The sequence below is a fragment of the Spinacia oleracea genome, chromosome 3, assembly GCF_020520425.1.
Source record: "Spinacia oleracea cultivar Varoflay chromosome 3, BTI_SOV_V1, whole genome shotgun sequence".
Lineage (NCBI taxonomy): Eukaryota > Viridiplantae > Streptophyta > Magnoliopsida > Caryophyllales > Amaranthaceae > Spinacia > Spinacia oleracea.
This window is the reverse complement of record NC_079489.1, coordinates 144,334,077-144,356,431: the sequence shown is the minus strand read 5'-3', so window position 1 is coordinate 144,356,431 and position 22,355 is coordinate 144,334,077. Positions and strand designations below refer to the sequence as shown.

At 33.2% G+C, this 22,355-nt stretch overlaps 1 long non-coding RNA gene across 1 annotated transcript; it reads right to left on the bottom strand.

Moving 5' to 3' along the window:
- Positions 1-17,288: 17,288 nt before the first annotated feature.
- LOC130469608 (uncharacterized) lies at positions 17,289-21,876 on the bottom strand. Its single transcript, XR_008930025.1, has 5 exons — positions 21,600-21,876; positions 20,409-21,437; positions 20,144-20,248; positions 18,726-18,780; positions 17,289-17,577 (listed from the first exon to the last, which is right to left on the bottom strand). It is a non-coding gene; the product is annotated as an uncharacterized lncRNA (long non-coding RNA).
- Between the last annotated feature and the right edge of the window lie 479 nt (positions 21,877-22,355).

Genomic DNA, 22,355 nt, shown 5'->3' with positions numbered 1-22,355 from the left:
CAAGTGGTTGTCTGATGGATGTTGTAGGAAAGTGTCACTTGGTCAAAATTGTATTGCATTGAGTAAATATTTATACAAGTGCACATAGGTATTACATTATTACAGTATAAGACATAAGAAAACTACCTGAAATATATGTGGATTATTTACATATCATATCAGATGTGGTAGTACTACACTCAGCTATACAAAGAAATTGGTAGTAAAATACTACCACATCTGATATGATATGTAAATAATCCTAAACGCTTAAGTCCAAAGTTAATCCAAGCAACCATTTAATCCAATGAGAAAACTTCAAGTTATGACTTCTGCAAGAAAATTTTGTTCTAGATATATGCTATAATTCCATCTCCCAAGTCAAATGTTAAATTTAAGTAGATCACCCAGCCGGAGAGATGTGGTTGTGCCAAGTTAAGGATTATGAGATGATCACCAGGATGTAGGTCTTGAAAATAAGGCTTCTATCTAGTTCAAACCTAAACTAACTTTGAGGAAAACACCACAGAGAAAAACAACCTTTACTTTTATTACTACAACTGAGCGCGACCATTTTTAATACAGTTCAGAGTCTTCTCAAATAACGTAAAAGAATTTATTCTTTTGGTAGTGGCCAGTCCATTATCTTTTAGGTAAAGAATTTTGAGAATAATATTTTAGCAATTACAAGATTAAGGTTGAATCAACCTTTACTGCAGCCTAGGCAAGAGCTTCACGAATAGTTCTGATGTAATGATAATGAAATAGTTTAAACGTAATTAACCATATTTGTGTATTTGTTAAAATGGAAATTGGCAAGTTAGATCAGGAACAGTGCAACTCAAACGCTAATTTGATATTTTGCACAAGTGGATATTATTATAATTAATTGACTTTTATCCTAACCCGTATAATCAAATAAGAAGTTTAATTTGCAAGTTAAATCCTTCGAGAATTTCCATTCACCATCTATGAGTACGAAAAAAAGAATATGAATAATTCCAAAACGACAAAGATTACCACGTAAGGCAGGATTACTTAGTTCAAGGAATGAACTGAAATACACCTCCTTTTCAAAATACTCCAAATTCGTGGTTAAATCTCTCAGATTTTGACCATTAATTACTACCAAACCATAGTAAAACTAACCAAATGATAATCATAAGAAACTGATCTACCAGCAGGTTCTTCACATTATAACTCAATACATTTTTTGACAAATTAATGGACAAAGTTACCAGGCTTTGATTACCAAAATAAAATGTGGTCTATCATTCTGAAATGATGAATTTCAAACTAAGGACTTTTGTTAGCTCATCATTATAAGGAAATCATTGAAGCCATATATGTGGGCCGAACCTATGCATAAATAAATAACCTTTATCATCAATAAAAGAAATATATGTTCACAAGGATGCTGCCACTAAGTTAAGCAACTTGCTCCAGATAAATTATTCGCAGGATTGTTTTACATCAAAGGAGAAGCTATCAACGGCACAACAACACTGGAGGTAAGCAGTCTCTTCACTTGATATACTTCCGTCCTAATTTAAACCCAACTCTTTTAGCAAGAAATCAGTAAACGAGTTTATATCACAAGAGAAACTCATTATTTCCAAATTTTCCCTAATTACAGATGAGTTTTCATTAAGGAAATCTTAGAAGCTTATGAAGTTATTGAGTTTAGACATTTAAATAACACAAGAGCATCCCAGAAGTCGCACTTGCAAAAAACGTTAAAGAAAAAAGGAGCAAAGGTGTGAAAGAAAGCTGCTAAGTATTGAAAAATACGAGTCTAAAATTTTTTGAACAAGGCAGGTTTATCATATGAGATGGAATCAAAGCAATTCCCCACCCCAAGATTAAGTTAAATCATCCTGCAATCAAGAAAAAATCTCAAAATTTACTATGCAAAGCCTCCTTTCCCCGGGAGTCACCCAAAGAACAAGCAATGGGGAAATATAAAGTTCATCTGATCATGGAGCTAGTATAATTTAGACAATCAAGAAGCTCTCAAATTAACAATAAATCATACATTTTCGGCAACAGAAGTAAAAAAAAAAGGCAAAAACCTAACCTGGAAGATCGAGTTACTAGAGCGAATTTATCCGATACACCAAGGAAGCAGCAAATCATAAACCAGAGGATGCTCTCCAATAAAAACTCCAGAGAAAGCAGCGAATTTAACTTGAGTTTGTTGGGAAAATTTTGAATTCAATTGGGATTTTCCATGAATATATAGAATGAGAGTGAGAGAAAGTGGGCTGAACTGAGAGAATTGAGGGATTTGATTGTTCTAACGTACAGGTTGAAAAAGAAATCCAAGGAATTCGTTAATGGTGCTGAAGGTGAAGAGGCGTGAAGACGGATTCATCGGGAGGAGGTTAGGGTTTGGAGCTAGGTCAGTGAGGAGGTTGAGGGAAACGTGGGAGATGAGGTGAGTGTAAAGCGCGATTCAGCAAAAAATTTAGGAGAATAGGCGGGATCCTTTTTAGCCTGAATGTGTAATTGGTTTTGCGGGCTTACAAACACGTGGGGTATCACGTGTCTTTTTTTGGCTAATAGCGACGCTATAGACCGTCGAAATATGTTTCGACTGTTTAAACCGTCGCAATTTGAAAATTTATATCCGCGCCCCCAAAACTCGTTACGACCCTTTGTCACACTGTCGCAACTATTCCGTCTAAATATGTACCCTTTTTTTGTAGTGGTCATGTGTTGCATATGTATAAAATTGCTTTTGTTTTCATTGTGTTTCACATTTCGTGTTTAAGTTTGTATCTCCTACATTGTAGTTTAGTAATCAAGTGGTATTTTTGGTACGCAAGTAAGTATTTAATTCCATTCAAAGAAGCAATGTGATATCTTATCCTTTTCTTTAGTTCCTTTCCTGGCCATATTTAATCTTTATTCAAAAGCTGCATCATTACTTCCTTTTAAAAACAATGAAAACTGGAAAGTAATATGATGGAGAAATTTCACAGTAGACGTTTGACCATTAATTTTGAGGTAGTGTTAAACAAAAAATTAGCATCTCTACGAATATTACATATAACATGAAAGACAAAGAAATATCAGATTACATGAGTTAAGGTTATGAAAGACGGAACTGGTATAAGCCAAAGATAGTCTCCATGAAGAGATGCATTTGATCAATAATGAATGTCATGAAAGCCCAAAAGAAATAAACCTTATGTGTACCTGACCAATAAGGTGGGCACTTAAAAATCCACCATGGGAACCACCAAAAACTGCAATTTTGGGAGGGTCAGCCAGCTTTAAGCCGATTACATGATCTATGGCAGTAAGCACATCATTGACGTCCTGCGTATAGTATTTTCATTTTGACATCTCAATACAACCTTAATTTACTTATGAGGTTAGAAAACCAGCCTTCTAGGGAGGCCTCCTCAACCTAAACCTCTAAGAAACAATAACAAAAAACAGATAAGCAGAGAAAACATAAACAACACTAACAATTACAAGGTCTTTTATTAAGTACAAAACCAACTGGTTTGGTCCTAAAATATGATCCTTAATTTAGTCTTATTTGGAGGAAATTTGCATTCTTTAAGCTTGAATTGAAGTTGAGTTGGTGTGATCCTTGGAGACTGATCCAAGTGATGCTATTGTTTTGTGCATGTTCTTGGTATACAACTTCTAAATAAAGCTAAAAAAACAAAAATCATTTCAAATTAGGAAAATGGAGCTAATTTTGAGGCAAGTGATCATAGAACTCGAAACATGCCTTGGAAAATGAAGACGAATCTCTCTTTAATCGGTAATTGATGTTAATAATGCAAATAAACCAACTACTTGTGTACTTTTTTTTATATTGACAGCATGGTCAGGGATTAACATTTTTGTATTATCAGCTGCATAATCCTATTGGAGAAAAAATTATCTTTCTTATTGGATTATTAGTTTATTAGTTTATTACTGGTCTTAAGTCTTACTCATTAGTTACGAGTATTTTATATGGAACTCTTTCGAAAGTGGAGTATTTGTATTGCAATTTGCATAATGTATCATGCTCAAATCCATAAGATTGTACTCCCTCTATTCCAAAAATAAGACGTTTTGATTAATTAGGTGACAATTGCATGAGACATACATTTTACTATAGTTTATGAGTAGGAATATTTACTGATCAGTGCAAAGGTAATGCTAAGGAAACTATATGCAGTGTATCTTTCTACCAGTCCAAATTCTACTAAAAATATCAGTTCCAACATTATGCGGACACAAATTACTAGTTCAAATAACACCTTCAATGTGACAACTAATTTCTGACTCACTCTAAAACTTGGTATAAAACTTCTAAATAAAGCTAGAAAAAACAAAACTCATTTCAAATTACTAAACTAAACCTATCACTTCAACTGACTTTCCTCCCTATATATCTGCTAAGTCTATTCGGTACAGTATAGTGAGAGTGTTTTATACTTTTGTCTATATCTGTATCATTTTTGTGCCATGAAGCTTTGTTCTGATAACCCAAACATGATATTTGTTGCAACTGTAGTAGTCCAGAGTACTCCTTTCCTCAATCTAGATTTCCCATATCCTCTTCGCACCCAATCTATGACATATTATAGCTAACTTGTTTTATTGCTTAGAATTTATCCATTATAATATGGTTTTTAAACATCTGATACTATAATTAATGATGGTCAAAGAATATGTGATTGATCTGATCTTTAATCCCAACACCACAATGTTGTTAATTGTATGTCATTTTTGTGCAATCTTTTTCTTGTTAAAATAGTGGTTAGACAGCAAGTCGTTGAGTGGTAATTCTCCCCTTTGACCTGGTCTTTAGTTGCACCTATGTTATTAATTAATTGCTAATTGCTTACACTTCATGCGTTTTTATTTAAAACTTTTAAATGCATGTGTTACATCATTGCATGTTTTAAAGATGGGAAGCCACTAAAATGAGGAATAGCTTTAACTATAGTAAGCATTTTTTAATTTATTGTGTTGTCTTATCTTAGCTATTGGGTTTCGTACATTAGTCTAATAGGAACGATTAGTGTAGGGATTGCATAATTAGTTTGTTAAGGGTAGATTAAGAGGAAGATAGTTGGTTAGTTAAAGGGAAAAGAGAATAAAATTTTCTATAAATAAGAGATAGAAAAAGAAGAGGGCATCTAGAATAATAAAGTGTCGTTTTAGCTTTAGCTCTTGGGAGTGAATCAGGACACTGAAAGGTTGATAACTATCCTCTACATTTTATAACTCCATATTATCAGTCTATCATTCTTTGCATGTTAGTTAGCCATGTCTTTACCCTTACCTAAAAGTGTCATTCTTTGCATGTTAGTAAGCCATGTCTTTACCCTTACCTAAGGGGACACTGGTGCTATGACTTGTTCCTCCCGAATTCATAGTAACTCCTTACAAGGCTCAATCTAGGGTTATTGTTATCTCAATACTGAATGTTGTACAACATAAATTCTTAAATGTTTGATTTTTGTGCAAGCCAAAACCAGAGATAAGGAAATAGCATATGTGGTTATGTCCTTGTTTACATCTTCAAAGTCTTTTGTGTTATGGTTCGATTAATTACTAACTTTACCTAAAATCTAATCTGAATTTCTGCTCATTGTAATTCTTGTTTATGTGAAAATCTTAAACCGATTTAACGTGTATGTATCATTACCTGAAGTGTGGCATATTTAATTTACATATTAAAATGCTTTTTGTAGATTGCTGATGATTCTGATGGCAATGGTGAAAAGCAGGCCAAGACATGAGACTTTGACACTATTGCCAAAAGTAAGGTAATTTCATATTGAGTTGACTGTGTTTCATGCTTTATCGATAAACTGATAACTGAAATAAGCTTTATAGTTGTCGTTTATTTATGAATGATGGTGAGATTAGAAAGTAGAATCTTAGATTTAGTATTATCATAATAAGGTATTATGCTGAAATACGAGTTGGTGTTAGGTCTGGGTTATTTTCCTGTTTTAAAGTTTGTCAAGCAACAAACGATGGGTACTTGAACAACAAAATCCCTTGTGCAGAGATTTCCATATACATTTCGTCTACCTTGAAAAGATAGAAGCTTAGATTTAGTATTATCATAATAAGGTTTTATGCTGATATTACCTTAAACACAAGTTGGTATTAGGTGGCCTGGGTTGTTAACAAACTATGGTTTCTATTAGTGAAATAATGACGCTCCTGCAACGCTAAAAAGAAGCCAGATAAGAAATGGTTCTCATTCCAAAAGAAGTTCAAATCTTTCTTCAATCTCAAAATCAGTTTTACTTGAATTATCTGGAGTGGATTGTACTCTATTTCAAACTAGAGCTTCCCCATTATCATATAAAAGGCTAAAGAGAAATGTTTTTCTTCCTCAAAGTGTAGAAAAACAAATGTAGGCAAGACTTCAAAGGTTCTGTAAGAAGAAATGAACGGCTCTAAAGTAGTCGTGATATTCCCGCTTTCCCTCCAAAGAAAATCCACCATGAAAAGACAACCATATCCACTGGTGGTGTATCTAGTGCTTTGATAAAGAATGAGGTCTTATTTCTCAAAGGTTTAGAGAATCCGGAAGTATGTGTTATTCGTTTAAGTACAATGCTACAAAATTAGAGTACCAAGTGAAGTATCAGGTTAAAAACCAAGTGAAGTATCATCATCTTTCATGTTAAAAAATCAAATTAAAATCTGGGTTATTAGCTTGCTTAATCCCACTTCTATAGAATCTTTGGGAGCACAGAACAATATCTCTTAGTAGGTGGCTCTTTCACACTCCCAGCTTCATGAACTACAACCATTCTTGATGATTCAATATCATTTAAAGGCCTGCCCCACATAAAACTAACAGCAACATACTCAATTTCGGTCCTCAAATTCTGAGATTTATGACATCGTGCCAAACTGCCACTCTCCGGCTCACCCAAAACTAAACAAACCAGTGTCAAACTAAATTCCGGAAGCATTTCCATATCCCAGAGCTAAACTTATTGTCAAGGTGCCCAAGTAACAAAATCTAAACCATCATTCACACCTTCCATAGTGCAAAACATAATCATTTTTTACAAGAAAGTCCTGATTAGATTACTTCTGATTATTTCGATCTGTTCAGATGATACCAGTTCTGATCAGTTATGTTCACACCAGTTCTGTTCTGATCATTTCTGTTCATATCCGTTCTGTTCTGATCAGTTCTGTGCAACACATTAATGGAAGGATGATACAGACAGTGACATTAGGTAGCTTGTCCAGTGAAATTGTATGTGCATGTAGCAGTGTAGCACTATTGTGTTTTAGTTGGTAATGGACTCACGTTCTATATATTTTTGTGCTACTAAGGATTCAGTATATGACATCTAGATTTGTGAACAATTTGTAGTAGTTTCTCTCATGGCACCATGTTAATACTTTATTTAGTCCTTGCATATACACCGTAATATTGTTGACGTAATCTTTCATTAACCTGTCATGTATGTTATTTACGAATTACACTGGGGCGTGTATGCATTTGTTTCCATGTTTTTGTATTTCTGTTACAGTTTTGGGAAGGGGCGAGTTACTATTTTCAAAACAAATGAGAATTTCTAGCTTATGTGGACCCAACTTAGCTGTTTTGTGCATAGAAACCAATCTCTCCCCTCCAGCACACTAATCGGTCATAGATTCTAGCTTAAGGGTGCCACCATATTCAGAATTGAGAAGATCCCTGACATTCTTGTTATAGATTTCTAGTCCAGAAATCCTGCTAGTGAATTCTCTTTCCGGGGTCTGTAATCATGGGACAAGCGATTAGTTTGACATATCAACTATAGGACGAAACATACTATGCTTAAACTAAGCTTTTACTTTCTATGATTAGAACCTTACATTCATTATGTGGTTGTAAATATTTGTTACAGCTTTTTCTATAATTCCTCGCATTGTATATGTCTTGCCACTTCTTCTCTGTCCATAAGCAAATATAGTTGCTGCAAACAAAATCAATGTTCAAAGTTTAAAGTATCAAACCACCACAGCACATAAACAATCTGAAATAAACATAGGAATGTTGAATGAAGCTATTAATAATTTTAAATGACACTAAATATGGCTTAACGGAGCTTTCAAATGACACTAAGTATGGCTTAACCATGGTCATTAAATTCCCCCTAAAAAGGATTAGGCTCCAAATTCGATCGTGAGCTCAGACCACAACAAAGTACCAAATCACCATCATAATGTGTAAGCCAATCCAAGACAACACCAACTTACTCTCCTGATAAAAGCTCAGTCGAACCCTGACCATAAGTGAGAGATAAGTCTGAAATCAACTACTATAAAAAGTTTTAGTTGCGCATAGTAAAGCTTGTTTTCTGTTTGATTGACTTCTATAGTCTGTTTTGTTTTTGGTTTGTTCACTTATCTTTATATAGCAGCTCCATACTAGCTATATGAACAGTCTATCTGATTCCTTGTTGCTCAATACAGAAGTTTCTTGGATCTTTCTATCTGTCTTTTACTCTTCAACTGAGTCTAGAGGTATCAGCCATGATTTATCCTTACAAACAACGTATTAGGGGGGAAAACTAGACAGAAGTAGAAGCTAATTTCTTTAAGATTCAGTATTTGTCACAGCTGGACTCTCCAAATCCTTTTAAAAATCATTACCAACACTATCTTAACCTAAACAGACTGATAAACATGAGAAATGAAAACCCGTCTACAAGGGCTACAACAGGTGGATAGCAGCCCCAATATCACAAAGACGCACACCAATTTTTTGTCTGTAGGAGTATCAATATTTATGTTTAATTTCTAGCTTAGAATGTTAAAATAGAGATCTAGGCCGCTGGTAAACTCTTAAGCACCTGTCTTTAGTTGTGTCTACATCAAGGCTGCTTCAGACCAGATTAAGCAGTGGCTAGGGATAAGAACTTCAAGAATTGATCTGTTATACCTGCTGAAATGGCTACAGAATGACTACAAAGGCTCTAGATTCCAGAAAAGGGTGCAGTGAACTGCTATTCCTGCCTTAGTAATACCAATATGGAGAGTTAGAAGTGATGCAATTTGGAATTTTGAAGTTATACATACTGATTCTCTTGTAAAAGTTGTAAAGGATACCATAAAGAGCAGGATAGGAAGATTGAATTTGCTGCGATACCTAGACTTTTTTTTTATTTGTTTCATTTTCCGCGGAGATACTTGGACCTTTTTTTTTAATAATGTTCATGTATGATTGAATTTGCTGAACTATAATTTATTTCATTATTCAAAGATCGTAGATTGAATAAGTGTTTGCTTGATCTACCTTGAAAAATATAATTTGAGTGATTCAAATGATATTGTTAATTTTCCTTTGATTTTAAAATGTGTTCATCATGCTTTGTATATATATATATATTTTACATATTAAATTTTCTTTGCAGATTATTGATGATTCAAGTGGTAATGGTATATGTAGATCAAGATCAACAAGTTATCTTGAAGCTAAGCTAGCATAGCAATAGGTTTACTTGGTAATTAGTTTGTACGTAGTCAGGAAAGTAGTATTTATTTAGTTTAATTAAAAGGAAATGGGAAAAACATTTAGATTCGGAGGGAGTACAAACAATGTCGGGTTATTACTAAAATCACACTTTTCAGTACGTTTATATTATAATATCTACATTATTAAAGCAAAGTAAAAGGTAAAAGAGGCCATATAGTTTGATTACGTGATTTATAACTAATGTTATTTTCTTTTTTGACGAACAACTAATGTAGTAATGTTAACTATCCAATTAATTTCATAAACTTAATTAAGAAAAGTCATTCAATGTTTTTTTATTATGTCCTGTAATATTATCATATTATTCAAATGGAATCAAAATCATCTATGTCTTCTCCCACCATGCCAGAGTATTACGAAACATGTATTGATGAACTAAATACTAATAACGTAGTAATTAATAATCGATAATGATGAATTAATACGTAATGAATTTGTAAAGTTTCTAAATACAAGTTTGTCATATATTCATATTAGTTTAAACAACAACGAGACTAACATGTTCAACAACGAAACGAGACAAACAAGTTCAATTGTTAATGAATTAAGTCGATTCAATTAAAACAACATACCTTTTTCGATTAGTTCTTAGGTTATAAGCTTATAAGGTATTGAATTAGATCAATTTAGTTTAATGATCGATTAGACGATTAGTCAGTTGAATACGAGTCAATAAAAGGGTGCAAGGCTAATAAAACAATACAAATTCATGAGTTTTATACTTTTATAACATTGTCAAGAATTAGAAATATAACATTCTACATTTTATTACTCTAATAAGCTAATAACTGATGAATTGATGATCATAATTAGTTTAAACTAAAAGTCCACATAACTATAACTATGTAAGGATATAAATCTATAACGATATAATTGTGTAATTATATAAGTATATAACTTTGTGAGATTATCAGTGTAAAACTATCTATTAATTCTATATGATTTTATGAAATTATAAGTTTACAATTATATAACTATGTATGACGGTAATTATATACTCCCTCCGTCCCTTACTACTCGCACCGGTTTGACCGGTGCGGAGCTTAAGACACTTGAATTGATAGTGGGTAATTTTTTTAATATAGCTAGAAGGAAAAAAATGGAATTATATAGTTAGTAGAAAAAAAATTACCTCTTCACTATCATCTTCTACTTCAAGTTCATGTAATTTTCTTAATACCTCTTCGATCACTTCCTTTTCATGAAGTAGAAGATGGTTGTCCCGTTGTCGTCCCTTTATCGCTTTTGGGTCAATTGGAAACAACCTCTCTGCAATTTCAGGGGTAAGGTTGCGTACATTCGACCACCCCTTACCCCGCTTCTTGCGGGAGCTTCTTTGGGGCAATGGGGTAATGATAATGATAATGATGAGTTAGTACGAAATGTATAAGGAGTGAGGGATGGGGAGTGTTGAGTGAGAGGTGCGAATATTAAGGGACAGAGGGAGTACATCTTTTGGTATTATTTTTGTATAATCTTCTAGTAGTTTATACATATAGCCCTAGCGATTTACGGAGTATGTGTTATTTTAATTTTGCATAGTCTTCTAGTAGTTGAAACTTGATCTTATTGTCAATATATTTTTTTCCTTTTGTTGTTGTAAATTAAGGACTATAATCCTTCCTCTAATACTACATCTTAATTATTAAATTTTCAACATGGCTTAATACTTAATTATTATTCAATGAGCTAAACTTAATTATAAACATCAACTTTATTCAACTGAAATATTGACTTCAGCTCTGATCAAGTCATCTTCAACGTCGCTGATAAAACCAACACTTCCACAAAATTAAAACATACAATTAATTAAGTATAATAATTCTAGTTAAGCTAGTGATAATACTCCATATATATATAATAACATTGAAATATAAATAGTAAGAAAGTATCATATATATCAAATACTAAAAGGGGGATCCAAGTTAAGATCAGGTATCTCAAACTCTACTCTACCTTTCTCAACCTGTTGTTCTGCACCATTATCACCATCACCACCAATATCACCTTGAATAAGTAAATTCTCTGTTGGTACTCCTTCATCCTGTTGCACACGACAACTTCCTGGCCAGTACTCAATTAAATGGTGACTACTACTGCTGCTGCTGCTACTGACAGCAATATTCTGGTGCTGCATAAAACGGGCGTGAGGATGGATGAAGGCGAAGGGTGTCATCATCAATGGCGTCCCATAAATAGCCATCATCTCTTGTTTGTGGTTCTTGTCTTGTTGTCTTTCCCTTCTGTGAGCATTTTGATGCCCGCCTAACGCCTGTGGGTTAATAAACTTCTTCCCACAGTAGCTGCATATGTATATCTTACAAGAAGATGATGATCTTGGTTTTTGAAACCTGGTTTTCTGATTTTTATTAAAACATTGGTTTTCCATTAGATTTGATAAAGATATATAAAGGTTATGAAACTCAATTACTTAAACTAATTAAGGGATCCCAGATTAAATAGTTAGTACAACTGGAATCTGTTAAAGTGAGAGAAAGCCACTATGTATATATATATATATATATATATATATATAATCATGAGTATGAGGAATAACAATTTTCTGTTGGCTAGAATTCTTCTGCGGGCAATCAGATATTTTCAGCTGTCTCTATCAATTTACTGTAACAAAAAAGTTGAATGAAAATTACATGTATTATTATTTTTTAATTTGTAAGATCTGATCTAGTGGTAGCTAGCTAAGGAAATTTCTTGAAGTGAATAGTTTAGAGGTTTTCACTTAAACTACTTCCAGGCATTTCGCGGCTGATAAGATCTTCACCCTATAACCTTTAAGTCTCAAGGTGAGTTTCTTACCAACTTGTGCTGGTTTTAATATTCTTAGGGATTGACTTATATATAACTAGTTTTATATGCACGTTATGCGTGCGAGATTATATAAAATTAAAAAAATGCGTTAGGACAACTAATCACAATAAGTAATATGCTAAAAAAATTGTTCAAAAAGTTCATAAGAAGAAATTCTCTAGTTAAAAGCATTTACATTGTTAAACAATGTAACACACATATTATATGACGAAAAATCTAAATTGTAGTACTAAAGTAAAGAAAATTAATATATAATTAGTGTGTTGCTTAGAGAAATTGGAAAAAAGGAATTGGGAAATTGATTGAATTTTTTCTTAGAGAAATTGAAAAAAAAGGATTTCGGAAATTAGGTTTTGATAGCAAGCAGAGAAATAATGTCGTTGAGTGGATTATTTGGAGTGCAACATTGAACAGTGTTCCACCCTTTGGACTGCAGCATAGTTTTTATTTTATATTTTTTTTTTATGAATAGTAACGGGTCGACAGGGTTGTTCTGTTATTAATTAAAATGTAGAGAATTAAGGGGTTATTAATTAAAATGTAGAGAATTAAGGGGTTATGAATTAAAATGGAGGGAAATATGAATTATGAATTAAAATGGAGATAAAGAAGGAAATTTGTCATCTTTCCCGAGTTATTAGCAATTTAACATTAACAAACATACATTATGGAAGAGAAAATAAAAGGGGTAATTGATTGACTTTTTGACCTTTTTTTTATGTCTTTTATTACAATTGTTTATTTTTATTTATCATCACTTAATTACCTCTTATTTTAAATCAACTTACCTTTATTAAATTTCGTGTCGATCAAAGTGCACTAATGAATTACTCGTATATACGGAGTGAGTACAAAATAGAAGTTAGGAGTACGCCGTTTTCCGTTGATTAATTAAATAAACTCTGATCGCCTTCAATGTATTCATTCTCTGATATATTCGTTACAGAAAAGAAGCATGGAAAATTTTAAAATCTAATCAAAACATTTAGGGCTCATTTGTTATTATTGTCAGTTTTTAGTTTTATGGTTTTAAAAAACATATGATTTAGGTTGAATAATAAATTAAAAAATAGTCATAAATACAATAATCATGTGGATTTTTAAAATTGAAAACTACTTTTTGTGAGTTTATAATGATTTTTAGTTTTACAAAACTAGAAAACAGAAAATGATAACAAATAGGTTAGAAAATGACATTATTTGGAACAAATCTTATTTGTTTTTGGGATGAAAGGAGAACGTAATATTTTGGTGAAATTGTGAAAAATATACGAGTACCAAGTACAGTTGGTCTCCTACGTACTATGTACTCCTTACGAAGTACTCCCTCCGTCCCTTAATACTCGCACCGTTTTGACTGGACACGCATGCCAATGCACAATTTTGACCACCAATATCTTTAACTACATATTATAAAAACTTATAAAATGTTAATATTTTGAAAATATATATTAAGATGAAGCCAACAATATATTATACACTACCATTTGTTTTCATATACTAGAAATAAAATAGGGTCAAAGTGAATTATGTGAATAGTACAAAATGTCAAAACGGTGCGAGTATTAAGGGACAGAGGGAGTATATTGAGCTGAAGTGTATAAGGCTTTTCTGTACATGGGCCGGTTAGACGAAGACTAGTGGCGGGCGTTGATGACCGGCGTTATTGGAGATTGATCATGCACAACTAGAAGGGGTATGCTAGGCCACTGGTTACCGGTGGGCAAATATGCCGCTGGTTACTTTTGTACAATTCTGACAGTAATTAGTCAAATTTTGACAGTATAACTATAATTATGATAGTAAACATAAGATGTTTGACAGTATCAAGTACTTAATAGCAAGTAGCTATAAAACAAAATACCTTTTTAAAAGTAACTTTATTTGGCAATTCAAACGTAATGATTTACTTAAAGACTTTTAATGGTACTAATTATCTCAATTCTACTACTTATATCCTAAATAAATAATTGTCTATGCTTATAAGCCCACCATGCTTCGCAACAATAGACTAGATAGAGAGGTTTGACCGATACCTGAACGTAGTTGGGACTGGATATTTTGGCGTTTCTCAGCTTCCGGCTTTAGAAAGGTAGCTAACCTTAACCTTATTGCCTTCCTTAGTTCAAGCACACCACAGATCATTTCGTTTCCTACCTCTGATCGTAGTCTCTATCTAATTTGGTTGATTTTTAAATGATGATCTTCTAAACAAGAAAATAATTTATTTAAGACACAAGGTTCAAATGGATAACGTTCCTTTCTGAAAGAAGGATTCTATTAAACTTGAAAAGCTTACAACACTCAAGAATCTAAATACAAGAAGAAAACTAGAGTTTCTTTGCTTCAAGAGAGATGGAAAGGTCAATCTGTCTCTCAATGCAAGTATGCTGCTCTAGACACAACTAGCTGCATAAACTTCATCCCAAGTCATGAATGCTTCAAATAGGTGCTCTTTGCCTTCAAAGGATAAAAACTTTTTAGCTTTTAAGTTCTCTGGGCACTCATGGACTGATTCACTATGAGCCATGCCTTCTTCAAGGTAGCTTTTCATTATCATTGAAGCCACTACTGTGGTGTTTCCCACATGAATTACTAGATTAGATCACGTGCACTCACATATTTTGTTCAACTTTTACAAAATGTTTATCTGATATCCCCAAAACTACTGCACCATTATAAAATTTTGAACATACTCATATAAATTTATTCATCTATTATGCATATTTCAAATGCGTAATTTGGTAATTTGACCAAATTTTTGAATATATTTTCCATTATTAATTTACCGATTTGACTAAAATATTAGAAAAAAACATGTAGCAAAATTATTATTACGTCATATATATCTTATTACCATAATTTATAAACTAGTTTTTTTTTTCCATACAAAAATAGTTTAAAAAAGTAGAGAATAAAAAATAAAAAATAAATACACTTTTTAGGAAAATGGTTTTTGGCGGGAAAAATTTGCACCGGAAAGTGACACATGTCATTCCTGGTGTCTGTTTAGTATAAAGTAATAGATTATAGGAGGAACTTCAATTATGCACAAGAACTAATGTAGATATTGAGCTATGTAGAAAAATCCAAGTGCTCTTACTTCAGTAGGATTTCTCACTCTCCTTTGTTTAACACAAATAGGATCCTTCATTCTATATTTTTCCCTTCCGAAGATCATTAGATAATGAGGAGAACCTACTTTTCCTTCAACAACCTGTATATTAGCACATTGTATCGTGACATCCAAGTAGTTATAATCTCTGGCAAAGCGATGGGCTCTTCTGAATACATATTGCTGGAACTTTGTTAGTCTAGGGAAGAAATCATCATTCGGACTAGGAAGTGGACTGATATTGCAAACCATTCCGTAGCTCCATGCCTTGTAATGTTCTTCCATTTATGGGATAATACTCCTATGAATATCTCTATTATTGTTCAGATGAATAGGTAACATAACCACTCCAGAGTTGTTAGGAAACAGACTCGTTGTCCCCAAAGGTCTAGAATATCATAATAACGATTTGACCTTGATACTACTATCTTGTACGAAGCTCTAAAATAATTATCTCTCATTTTGTTAATTATAATGTTTTGTAAATCAGGGATAAGTCGAAATATCATGTTTTCGAACATCAAGAATCTCATGACTGCTCGATGACAACCTTTGATAAGGCCATCTCTTGACCTCTGTTTAGAGGATATTATTATGGTCTGTATTAAGGCCCAAGTGGAGGGTGAAACCCACTCCATAGCTTCATCAGTTTCTCTAATGTGAGTGTTTCTCTCTGCAACCAGTTTCTCCATCTGGTTTGCAGGAGTTTGTTGTCTCTTCTTGGCTTTCTTGCCATTGGCTAAATCCCTGGTTAGGCTGTCTGCTAACGAGTTCTTCGATCCCTATATATGTTCAACAGTAAAAGAAAACTCATTAAGCCATAATTGCCAACGCAGGAGTGTCCCTTGCGCTTGCATATTAGACAATTTTTTCTTAACAAATCCAAGTATGCCTTTACAGTCTGTTCTCACTAAGAACTGCTTTGGGGTTAGAAGATTAATAACTTCTCGATCCCTCTTATGAATGCAAGGATTTCTTTCTGCATGGTAGGATAGTTTAACTTAGCCTTGTTAAAACTTCCACTGTTGTATCTACATAATCTTTCTCCTTTCTTTATCTTTAGCACGGCACTCCAATGTTCATCTTCACTAGTAGGCTACGTTAGTACAGGAAGATTTTTGCATAAGTTTTTCATTTATTGAACAATTTTAGAATCACTTTTCTTCCAATTCCATGGTACTTCTTTCTTAAGTTTCTGTTGCAAAGTTTTTCTCATTAAAGCAAGATCTTTTACAAAATCAGACACATATGTCAAGCACTCTAGAAATCTTTCTAGTTGTTTTCTATCCTCGATTTCATCCGGGAATCTCTCAATTTTTCCAAGGATATGCTTTTGTAAAATAATTTTTCCTGCTTTTATTTCTAAACCTAGAAATTCTATTTCTTGTAAAGCAAAGACCCATTTATCTTTTCCAAGGACTATATGATCTAGACATTCACTACCACTACTACAAATCCCGCCTTTCATCAACGCTTTTAGACCATTTTTCGACGCATGAAAGGGCCGAGAAATTACCCCTCGACGCTTTACTAAAGCGTCGACAAAATTAGAGTCGAGAATATTCTCGACGCTTTTAGGCGTCGTGAATGAAGACGCTTTGTGGCGTCCACATTCTTTGTCCTGTGTCGACAGCCTCGACGCTTTTATGCGTCCAGAGTTTAGATTTTACGTGTCGACAAGACTTTTTCCCGCTATACCAACTATTTTATTTTCTCGACGCCTAAAAACATCGAGAAATTTGTGTTCTCTACGCTTATATGCGTCCAAAAATTTCTATATTCAGAAATTTGTCAGCCTTCTATCACAACATCAAAAGGTATCCAAATTTATTGTATGCTTTTTTTTTTCACCTATAAATGAAACCTGAATTTTAAATAATTGGTCTTCGACCAACGTAACATTAAAAATACTTCAAAAATCTAGAAGTACATAGTACGTTAAAATCCATAATACATGATAATGTTACTAATATGTTACTAACTAAATAGTCCAAAACATAATAAAAACACAAACTCTATCTACTAAACCGAAGAACTAAGTACTAGAAAAACTAGGATCTAATAGTAGTAGTAGTTTATAAGCGCAAGTGTCATGTCCTTCATTTTTATGTCGCTCCTTGTCACGTTGAACAATCTTCAAAGAAAAAACAAAATGAAATAAGAATGAGTTGGAAATCCAAATCACCCGTCATCGGAAATCAACCAAAACAACAATGAAACAATAAATGCTAACTCTAAATAATAGACGAAGGTTGATTCCTTCTTATCAACTTATCAACTTCATAGTTCATACGTACATATGATAAAAATAAACCAGATACGCCCCTGCAAATACATTATATAAACCTATTGTTTCAAATCCGAATGGTTGAATCTCCCTTGTATAAAACCCTGATCAAGCTATCAAAAACGTTTACTCTTTTCTACACAAATCATGAAATACCAGAAGATTTTATGTATTGACAACATAAAATTACAACATTCATAAACTCGCATTTTCATTGCTTGACTGTAGAATCAGAGTCAAAATCAGTATCAACTATACCAGTTTAATTTTTTCCTAGCTTCTGACATATAAAACACTACAATAACTGCTATACTAAGGTATCCAGTCCCAAGAGTCAATACTAAACTGGAATAATAAATTTCAATTCAGACCTTAAAAACAACCTCAATAACATATAATTACACAAATGTTTCAGTAGGGTGTCCCTAGTGCATATTCTGAAATTCAACACAGCAAGACAGGCCATCAATGATAAGAAAATCTAGTCTAAAAGTTCAGAAAAATATAATCACCACTACTTTCACACAACTAGAAAGAGAAACTAGATAAATCCGGCAAGACCAATGCACAATATAAATGATATTTATAATTTCAATATCCACAACATCAACTCATGCTAAATGCATGTAGTCACCCACATAAGCACAACATTTTAGCAGATCAAATCTTTCGGATCAAACTACCATTTCGCAGTGTCGGTGTAACAATAAAATCAAATTATAACGACAAGATCATTACTAAACTTCGCCACTCATATAGTCTTATAGCCATTATTGCGCTCGACTATCAATTGCAAATACCAGAATCAGTCAAAACTGGTTACTTGCTGACTGAAATGAATCATACCCATTCAGCTGAATAAAATAAATAAGTTACTCTACAAGTCGCAGTAAATCATATAAGATTTTAACCAAATCATTAACCAATCAAGTTTAACTAAAATGAAAATATGTTCAGATCAATTTTGAAAAAGAATTAATAATAGTTCAACTAACCTGAGAAGTATTCTTCAGAGATTCGTTAACTGCGACAAAGAGCCATATTTGAACCCTAAAAATGTTAATTAGAAGTTTAGAACCCCTATCATTCACATAAATTTAACGGAAATAAATTTCACACAAAATAATTACAAATTAAAAGGAAATGAAGAGATCTACCGATTAATTAACACACATAATACAAATCTAGAATCAACAAGAAACAAAACAAGAAAAAGCAGTAATAGAGGAATTATGAAACCTAACGTCATAAAAAAAATATCAAAATTTAAATAAAATATGTCGAACTAGATTAACTAAAATATGACTATCCTGATTCATTGAGCCGCTAATTCACCGAGGCAAAAAAGTAAAACCCAAATTACACAAATCCAAACTCATAATATGGAGGAACATAAATCAAACAACAAAAGTAATCATTGACTGAATTAATCCCTAAATTACCTTGCACACGACCAAAAATCTGGTGAGTGCGATAAATGAGAAATTAGGGTTGAAAGTTGATGAGTCGGTGAGTGAAAACATGAAATGATTGCATTGCCGACGAAATTCAAAGACTAGAAAAAAAGATCAAGAAAAAAACTTACCAGAGATCGAAATTCAAAACGTGGGGGACAAATTAGTATCTCAAAGTCTTTAGATTTCGTTTATAATGTGTCGTATAGCTTCAAATTGAGAGAGAAATTTGAGCTTGAGTGTAATCTAGATCTATGTCGGCAGAGAAAGAGAGAGAGCTGAGTACTGGGGTTTAGGGTTGAGAGAAGACGGTTGATAGAAAAAACGTTAAGTTGGGTTTTTTTCCAACAAACATTGAATACGCGGACTGCTAGTAAAGAACACGTGAGAAAAAACATGGCAGGTCATTGGTTTGTCGACGCCAAAATAAGACGGGAAATTCCGCAACGTCAAACGGCGTCGAGAAAACACAGAACTGCAATTCCGTGGCTAACGCTCTACGCTCTACTTCAGGTGTCGAGCCACAAGCGTCCTCAAAACATGCATTTTGTAGTAGTGTATTGATATATGTGACTCGCACTATTATAACAAGAGACCGTACATTATCAACACTTTCTCTGAACCAAAAAAACATTGAAAATTAGGCCCAAAAAACCCGAGTTTGCACTTGGACAAATATTTATGTCTACTATGAGTTTTAGAGTCCAATTGACATAGCTATTGATGAAGAAATGAACACTAATTAAGGTACAACAAACGAAAAGCTCGAGCATGGAACAACCAGAAAGCCATGACATTGATGTTAACAAAGAAAATTCTTTGTTCTTTTTTCTAAACACACCCAGACCTCAGGATCCAATCTATCAAAATAGGAGTATGTAATAAATAGTACAAAAGTGGTGTTCATGGAAGCCACATCAAAGAAAAAGCAATATGAGTCAATAATTAGGATGGTTTACCTAATGAATAGAACACGCATGCCTCATTATGTACAACTGGAATCCTCTCAAGAAATAATTTGTGTGCATTCTTCAAGCTTTCAACAGGCTCATCATTCCTATAATCTAACAAATTTCAGAAAATCAACCAAATTAATTTTTTTGGAGTTAAGGAAGCAACAATAAGAGGTGTGATGTATACGGGATTTGATCCCCTAACATGACTTCAACCAATTAAGTTAGTTGGCATTGACTTAAGATAGTGATACTATGAAAGAAAAATAACCTTGAAAAGCCCGAAAGATACTCTTTGAGCAACACTTAACCACCCTTTAGCTTCCAAAAAGAGAACACAGTTAATCGCCCTTTAGGTTTAAGGATAGAAAACCTAAAAGGTACCCCAATCAAAACACATTATCAATCACATACCAAAAAATAACTAGGAAGAACAGGAAATGAGAGAAAAGACGAACATGAAACTTCGAAGCAGTTGATTTGATCAGTCAGGCCACCACCAGAATCAGGGGCAGAGTTATCAGATTTGCTAAATGGGTTTCGCAATTCAAGGGATGATTTATGTCCCATGGAACGATTTTTCTCTTAAAAATAATAAGAACACTTCATTCTGCTATGGGGGATTTCTTCAGACACCTTGTATGCTAATACCAAAGCTAATGGTAGGTTTGTTCAATTAACCACATAACCCCATTAAAGAAGTTTCCATCTTTAGGAAGGTAGATCGAGCAACCAATCCCTAAAACTATTGTACGCTGCGGTGTTTAAAGTTTCTACTAAACCAACTAGTCAAATCAAAGTAGAGGACATATGATAATTGATATGTAAGGTTTCAGGAAGGTAGGTTGACCTCTGCTGAGTTCATTAGCTTGATTTTGGGATAATATACTAACATTTCCAACTGATGATTTATAAAAGCGTTATAAAATCAAAGAGATAAAATGATAATCACATGGAAATGGTACTGCAGAAAGAAACATCCCCAAAATCCAGCCTTGAAATAAATCAAAGAAACAAACTACTTAAATATCTGAAATTTACAGAAGAAACGTAAATTAGAAAGTAAGTTCTTCTCCATGGAGGCACCAAACATCAATTTACCAAAATTTCATTCTAAATAGAGGAAATTCGAAAGTTAATCAACGTATTGTTCGAATCAACTGGTGCCAGAAAAGAACAAAAATCAATAAAAAAAATTAATTGATGTATTTTTCGAATTACCTGTGCTAGACAAAACTGCGGAAACCACATTCCCTCGAATCTAACTGGATTTTTTTTTTATTGTTCACCCGATATTTCTCTACAAGGAAGAAGATAAGTCAAGAATCAAAATCAAGAAAAAGCAATCTAAAATCTCCTCAATATAAACCCTAAACTCGCATAAATAAGAAAAAAAAAAAAATTATCCACAAATTTCTAATTGAATTGTTAGATATAACAACACAACAACAATAAGATAAACCTGAAATTCACGCAATCAAAGAACAAAGAGAAAATCGAATGCCTAGTAATACAATGAAGATCCAAATAAGAATAAGAAAAAACTATGAAAAGAGAGCTTGAATAAAGAGAGAGATAAATTAACTAAATTTAATGAAATTAGAGGAGATGAAAGAAAGAGGGAAATTGATTGTAAGGGCTTAGAGATGAAGATCTGGAGCTTTCAAAGGAGGAGAGAAAGAGGAGAGAAGGTTAGGGATGAGCTCGAAGAATGAGGGCTGTGTTAGGTTATGATACATATGACATTACATAGATCATGCGGAAACAACCATTAACCCAGGACAACATATTATTTACCCATAATCATATAGCATAATTTAGATGCATACTCTTTGTTGCGTGCCCTCCCTAGCTGCGCCCGAACCGAACAAGAACAAGTCTTTAGGACTCCAAGTGTCGTCCCTCCGTAGATAGTCCACAGCACGTCCGAATCCGCCTTAAGATTAACCAACTAGAATCGCCCTTAAGGTACTAGAAAATTTCGGCACTTTTATGAGCAAGATGTGTGTTTTAATTTTCTCTCAAAAAACTCACTTTTGAATACTTTGAAACTTGTTATAAATTGTGAGCCCTAGCCTCATATTTATAGGGGTATGGAAAGGGAATCGAAATCCTATTCAGATACAAATTAATTAAACCTAGAATCCTACAAGAACTCTAATTTAATTAATTTATCAAATAGAATTAGGAATTTAATCATTAACCGAACTCTGCATGT